This window comes from Esox lucius, chromosome 5, assembly GCF_011004845.1.
Source record: "Esox lucius isolate fEsoLuc1 chromosome 5, fEsoLuc1.pri, whole genome shotgun sequence".
In the NCBI taxonomy this organism is placed as follows: Eukaryota; Metazoa; Chordata; class Actinopteri; order Esociformes; family Esocidae; genus Esox; species Esox lucius.
Genome location: NC_047573.1, coordinates 2,743,857 through 2,750,792, shown reverse-complemented (window position 1 = coordinate 2,750,792; position 6,936 = coordinate 2,743,857).

Sequence of the window (6,936 nt, the reverse complement as noted above, 5' to 3'; positions counted from 1 at the left end):
ACGTGAATTGGACAGTTTATATAACCGGCTGTGAATTCTAGTTTGTGTGATGATAAATCCCCCACGGGCTCCTTCCTAATAAACTGTGTGCTTCGACGTTCAGCTCATTGTCATTTGATTGGTTCGGTTTGGTCATGTGCTCCCTGACAGGGTGCACTCGCTCTGAGCTGGCATCGATCCTTGGGTGGTGATCTGCCTGTGAGGTTGGATGGTGGAGTGTATTCAGTCTTTCTTTCAAGAGTATCAAATCAAATGTGGTTATGCATGGCAAATGTAGTGGTGACGCCATCTGTTGTTCAGCGTGTAGTCCAGGGACCACTGTCGCAGCCCTCCACAGGACAGTGGATAGGTTGGCCACTCCTACAGGAACCGTATGTGTCTCCATTGTATTGAGGCATTCATGCGTTGGGGGAGCGAGGGGCTTCACACCTGGACTTTCTACACATACACAGAAATATGTGTGATCCATTCAGAATAGTGATTCAGCCGCTAGAGAAGTGAACAAAACGGCAGTTTTTGTCACTATGGTAAAGAATATGTGAGCCAGGCTTTAGTGCAGCCGACCGAGCATGCCAGGTTTCCCAGGAGTCCCCACGCCACTACTTAGGTCCCCAGTCAACAGCATTGTGTTGTGTTGGGAATACTGGCCATTGCATACGCACACTAAAAGTCCATTTGTCCCGACTCCCAACTTTGCAACAGTGTTAGAGATAATCCTTAAGATGACACAACTCCCATTCCTGCACGTACAGACACTCCAAAGCTAATAACACGAGGGGATGGCTGAGAGCAACCTACCTTGTTATTGTTGTGTGTAACAAGACCATTTAAGAATCATCCCATCCTGTATATTGTTATTGCTGTGGTGTTCTTGACATAATGTGTGACAGATTGTTTAAGAATCATCCCCGTACACCTGGGTTTATAACATATCTATTCCACTCCATAACAGATCGTTTAACTCGTTTAGTGATGATCAACCTGAATAAATGATAAATGCCTTACACTTTTATAATTTCTAGCCCTAACCTAACATATTGTTTTGCATTCTTTGTCTGAAATGTTCTATACAAATAACATTTCAGTCTTGGTGTGAAAACCTTCACAGCTTGAGGAATGTCTACAATGATATAGGCCATATCTACAATGATACAGAGCATTTTTACAACAATATGTGACATATCTACAATGATATAGAATACATTTACAATGATTTAGAGTATGAGGTGCTCCAAGATGAGACCCAAGTTACCTTGAAGATATTAAAACCCGGGGATGTTAGGAGGTTTGTCTATGTTATAATCCTTGTCAGGATTGGCTGGTATGTTCGATTCTAAGGTCCTGTCTCTGATGCGAAATGGTCAAGCCGGTGGTAGTTTCCTAATTTTTCAGACATCTGAGTCATGGAGTTTTGGTAAAGATGTACTCTGTGTTTTTTTTTTTAGTTATTTAACGTAAATAAATAAACCAGTCATATCAACTTGAGCTGGACAGAGTGTGTCCATTGTACTCCCCATGGTCTCTTTACCTAAATGTACATAAACCTCTACTTCCTTGATAGCCAAAGCTTCTGCCAGTCTCGTCAAATTTAACTTGCAAAATAAGTTTAAAGCCATCTGTACCTGCCTATTTTTGTGAAGAACAGACCGCTTCATACATGCACACACACACACACACAGACACACACACACAGACACACACATACGGACACACACACACACACAGACACACACGGACACACACACATACAGACACACACGGACACACACACACAGACACACACAGACACACACACACACACACACACACAGACAGACACAGACATACACACAGACACGCACATACAGACACACACACACACACACACACACACACACAGACAGACAGACACAGACACACACAGACACACACACAGACACGCACACACACACACACACACACACACACACACACAGACAGACACAGACAGACACACACACACACACAGACAGACACAGACACACACACAAACACAGACACTTCCATCCCCCATCCATTCTGGGGACACTAACTGGAGGAAGGTTCCAGTTGCCCAATCTAAAGGGGGTGTGGTCACCTTTTATGTATGTATGTATGAGCCAGGTAGGTAGCAACAAGATGCTTTGTTTGCTTTTGTGCCGTCTGCTTCTGTCAGCACACCTGTGGACATAAATGCCTGCTGACAACTGAAAACAGTTCTGTTCACATGTGGATCGACTACATGAGTTGTCCTTTCCAAATGGCAGCCTATTCTCCACATAGTGGATTACTTCTATCCAAGGCCCCTCGTCACAAGTGGTGTACTTTTAAGTAATTTGGGTCACACACTAGTGAGCTACACCATTTCCCTGACTCACCAACCAGACAGGATATATTGCTTTGTATGCAATCAGGAATAAGCAAATAAGTCAGAAACATTAAAGGATTCAATGATTCACTCCTCAATTGCATACAAAGCAAAGTGAAATTGCCCTTCCATTTTTGGTTGTCTATTGCTTACACACTTTTTACAGAATTTGGCTCATTACGTCAAAACTCTACACCAATCAAACATAACACTTGGAGATTAACAACTCACATCTATGCCAAAATTAAACACTGCAATCAAAACATAACACTCTTTTCTAAAAATGAAATTCTTGCAACAAAACCACACACACAAGCACCATTTGAATTATTCTTTTATATCACCAGCAACACACTGATGGGATAGAAAAACACTGCAGTCTTTGTGTTTCTATTTTTATTGTCATTTTCTCAGACTCAGTCTTCTGTAAAACTCCAGACTGAGAAATAGAATCAGAAATAATCCAAGAAAAAAACATACTGGTTGTGTGTGTGTGAGTGTGTTGTGTGTGTATGTGAGAGTGTTTGTGTCAAAATCCAGAACTGTCTGTTACAGAAAATATTGAATAGTGTTACTGTAACTACAATGTCTATATTTTCACACAGGTAGGGGCTGGGTTGGGTCAGTATAGACTGAAACTACAAGCTACAGGCGGGGCAGGTGGCAGCATAAACCCTCATTCCCACATCACAATATATAGTATGTAAAGTAAAGTGACACATCCCAATATATAGTATGTAAAGTAAAGTGACACATCCCTCCACATAATCATGGCCCAGATCCTTGACCCTGACACAGTTCCTCTCAAATGACACCCGGTACAGCTGCTTCATTCTGAAGTTATGTTTCTGTAGGATGCGACTTAGTGTAGAAATGCTGACCCTGTTGATATTGTTGAGTACATTTCTGCTTGAAATTATGCGTTGTTGCAACTCACGAAGTCGGATTGCATTATTTTCTCGCATCATTTCAATGATGGCAAGCTCTTGTTGTTGAGTGAAGAGCCATTCCCTTCCATCTTGAAGAGGTCGTCCAACCATTCTGTAGAACATGCCACCACAAGATGTCATTGGTTAGGTTCATTTTCACATACTGTATTTCAAACTGTACACAGTACTGTGACATCACAATGGTATTCCTTTACATATACTTCACAGCACTACCCATTTTTGTATAGTACAGTTAGTACAGTCATACTGTAATATGATACAGAATCATGTGACACATTCAGTAGGTACAGTCTGGAGTAGAAACTGGAGATATACCAGTTCTCCAGTCATAATGTCCTTATTATCGATGCTACTGTGTAGTGACTGAGGTTAAGGTGGACTCTTTGCCCAGCCTCCCTCGTGGACAGGCCATGATTTATCACATGGTCCATCAGGCCTGTTTGTAGTGTTAAGGCTCAGACCGATTGGTGTTCTGTTTTCTGTGCAAGTGTTTTCAGGTGTGTATGTAAGTACCTACAATTGCCAGATGAGTTTTACATTTTGAACAGAGTGTTTTCCCAATGATAACAGGTGATTTTGTTTTTTAACAAAGTGTCTAATGTAAGAAAACGTGTGTAGTAATTCACAATAACTGTGTTACAGAATTGCAAACAAAGTACAAAGTTGAAAATGTGTTTAAGGTATAGTTACCTGTGTATAAGCAATGGTTACACTGTGTTTAAGCTATGGTTACACTGTGTTTAAGGTATGGTTACACTGTGTTTAAGGTATGGTTACACTATGTTTAAGCTATGGTTACACTATGTTTAAGGTATGGTTTACACTGTGTTTCAGCAATGGTTACACTGTGTTTAAGTTACACTGTGTTTAAGGTATAGCTACACTGTGTTTTAGGTATAGTTACACTGTGTTTTAGGTATAGCTACACTGTGTTTTAGGTATAGCTACACTGTGTTTTAGGTATAGCTACACTGTGTTTTAGGTATAGCTACACTGTGTTTTAGGTATAGTTACACTGTGTTTTAGGTATAGCTACACTGTGTTTTAGGTATAGCTACACTGTGTTTTAGGTATAGCTACACTGTGTTTTAGGTATGTTACAAGAAGTTTAGGTATTGAGGCTTTGGTCTAAGCATTTGGTTTTATTGTGTAAGCGATGGGCAAAAACTGTAATCCAACCCTTCTGAATTTGAGATGATGGCGGCCACATTGGGAACTTGGAGAGCAATTAGAGTTCTTTGCCTTGTGTAAGACATCTTAAGGATTTGATCTGGCAACTGTTCGGCTCCTGGCCCTGATTGGCTCTCGGGCACAATGCTCTATATCAACAGGCTACGTGACAGCAATGCCTTTCTGCTCAAGACTTTTGTTTTGAAACAGGACCATATTCGTGTTGGTACTGTGTGGTGTAACATTATGTCTGGCACTTTTGAGATTATAGATGATACGTTAATTAGGAGAGATAGATCTGGAAGAAGCTGTCTCCCCACCATGTCTCAGGCGTGTATTTTACCCAATGTGATGGGCTTTTGATTTCCCCAAGACCGACTGACCTCAATGTTGTGGGGAAATCTCAGACAGTTGAAACTGAAACAATTCGAAAAACGTAGGAGACTTAATCAAGCTAGACACCTTGATGAGTTTCCTGTCTCCTCTTTGCCGACAATTAAAATACTGTGTATAGGAGACCAAATGTGATTGAATCAGCATCTTATTGGCCCTCATATTACTGTTAAATAATTTTCTCAAGGAAATATAATCAAAGCCAATACAACAAAATATTGGTTTTAATCAAGACTTAAGAGTGGACTTTGTTCCACATACCATATGTAATAGGTACTGTATGTATTTTATGGGACAATTAATATTTAAGGTTAACATTAAAGTTAGGGTAAGGGTTAAGGTTAAAGTCAGGTTAAGGGTTAAGGTTAAGGTTAAAGTCAGGGAAAGGGTTAAGGTTAAAGTCAGGGTAAGGGTTAAGGTAAAGGTTAAAGTTAGGTTAAGGGTTAAGGTAAAGGTTAAAGTTAGGGTAAGGGTTAAGGTAAAGGTTAAAGTTAGGGTAAGGGTTAAGGTTAAAGTCAGAGTAAGGGTTAAGGTAAAGGTTAAAGTTAGGGTAAGGGTAAAGGTTAAAGTCAGGGTTAGGGTTAAGGTTAAAGTTAGGTTAAAGTTAAGGTTAAAGTCAGGTTAAGGGTTAAGGTTAAGGTTAAAGTCAGGGTAAGGGTTAAGGTAAAGGTTAAAGTTTAGGGTAAGGGTTAAGGTTAAAAGTCAGGGTAAGGTTAAGTTAAAGTCAGGGTAAGGGGTTAAGGTAAAGGTTAAAGTTAGGTTAAGGGTTAAGGGTTAAGGTTAAAGTTAGGGTAAGGGTTAAGGTTAAAGTCAGGGTAAGGGTTAGGTAAAGGTTAAAGTTAGGGGTAAGGGTTAAGGTTAAAGTCAGAGTAAGGGGTTAAGGTAAAGGTTAAAGTAGGGTAAGGGTAAAGGTTAAAGTCAGGGTTAGGGTTAAGGTTAAAGTTAGGTTAAAGTTAAGGTTTAAAGTTAGGGTAAGGGTTAAAGTTAAGATTAATGTTAGAACAGTGTTTAATGTAAGCCTGTGCACAACACAAGCTCTGTCCTCTTTCTGGTTGAAATAAAATATATCTATATTTATATTTCACCTTTATTTAAGCAGATATGCCGATTGAGAACAGGTTCTCATTTGCAACACGACCCCGGCCAAGATAAGCATTATTGTGAAAAGACAACATAAAATTAAACATAAATACACTAAGTACAAAATGCTGGACAATCAAAGCAATCAATAGAAAAGGGCTATGTACAATTTTTGCAAAAGAGGTCTGTTTAAAAAAATCAATAAATATGGCGAGGTGACATAGCAACTTGAAATGCAAGTAGATTCAACCGGTAAAACCTGTCTTACAACATTGGACAAATATTGTGTACTGTACATGAAAAAAACACATTTTACTTACATGTCATGCATTTCCTATTCAAACTAACATGAAAGAAGACTAGAAAAAGAAATAAAGCCAATTTAAACCATAACGTTGGCTCAACAGTTAGGGGAAACAGGAAAATGTGGAACGGAAAGTATTCTAAAAGGATCAAACATAATAGAGTAAAGAGAATGCAATCTGGATGACACCGTTTGAAAATTGTACCAAATTATTTCATTACCTCCAACATAAAAATGACAACAAAAACTTATTTATCTAGAAATCTGTGATTAGATGATCTGTTTCCTCTAACTCCACTTACTCCAGTGTGAAAATTATAACAAAATAGAATGACTGAGATGGAAAAATAACAGTTTTGTTAACTGTTTTGGGAGGTATTCAAAGATACACTGTAAAATATATTATCTGCTACTTTGGTGGACTAACAGAAAATAAGTTTTTTTTATTTCACTATTAATTAAACATTTTTATATCAGTCTGCTTTGAATATTGTAAACCCTCCTACCTCAATGTTGCGATGTAAGACATTACTTGAAACTATGGACCACTATGAAACAACAAAGAAACTAGGACGATGCTCCACTTTCAACCCTCTGTTCTCATTTTGTGTTGGTTTTGAATTTGGTTTGCCTTTCTGGATGCAAATTGAGAGGCGAACGGCAGGTACCTTTTT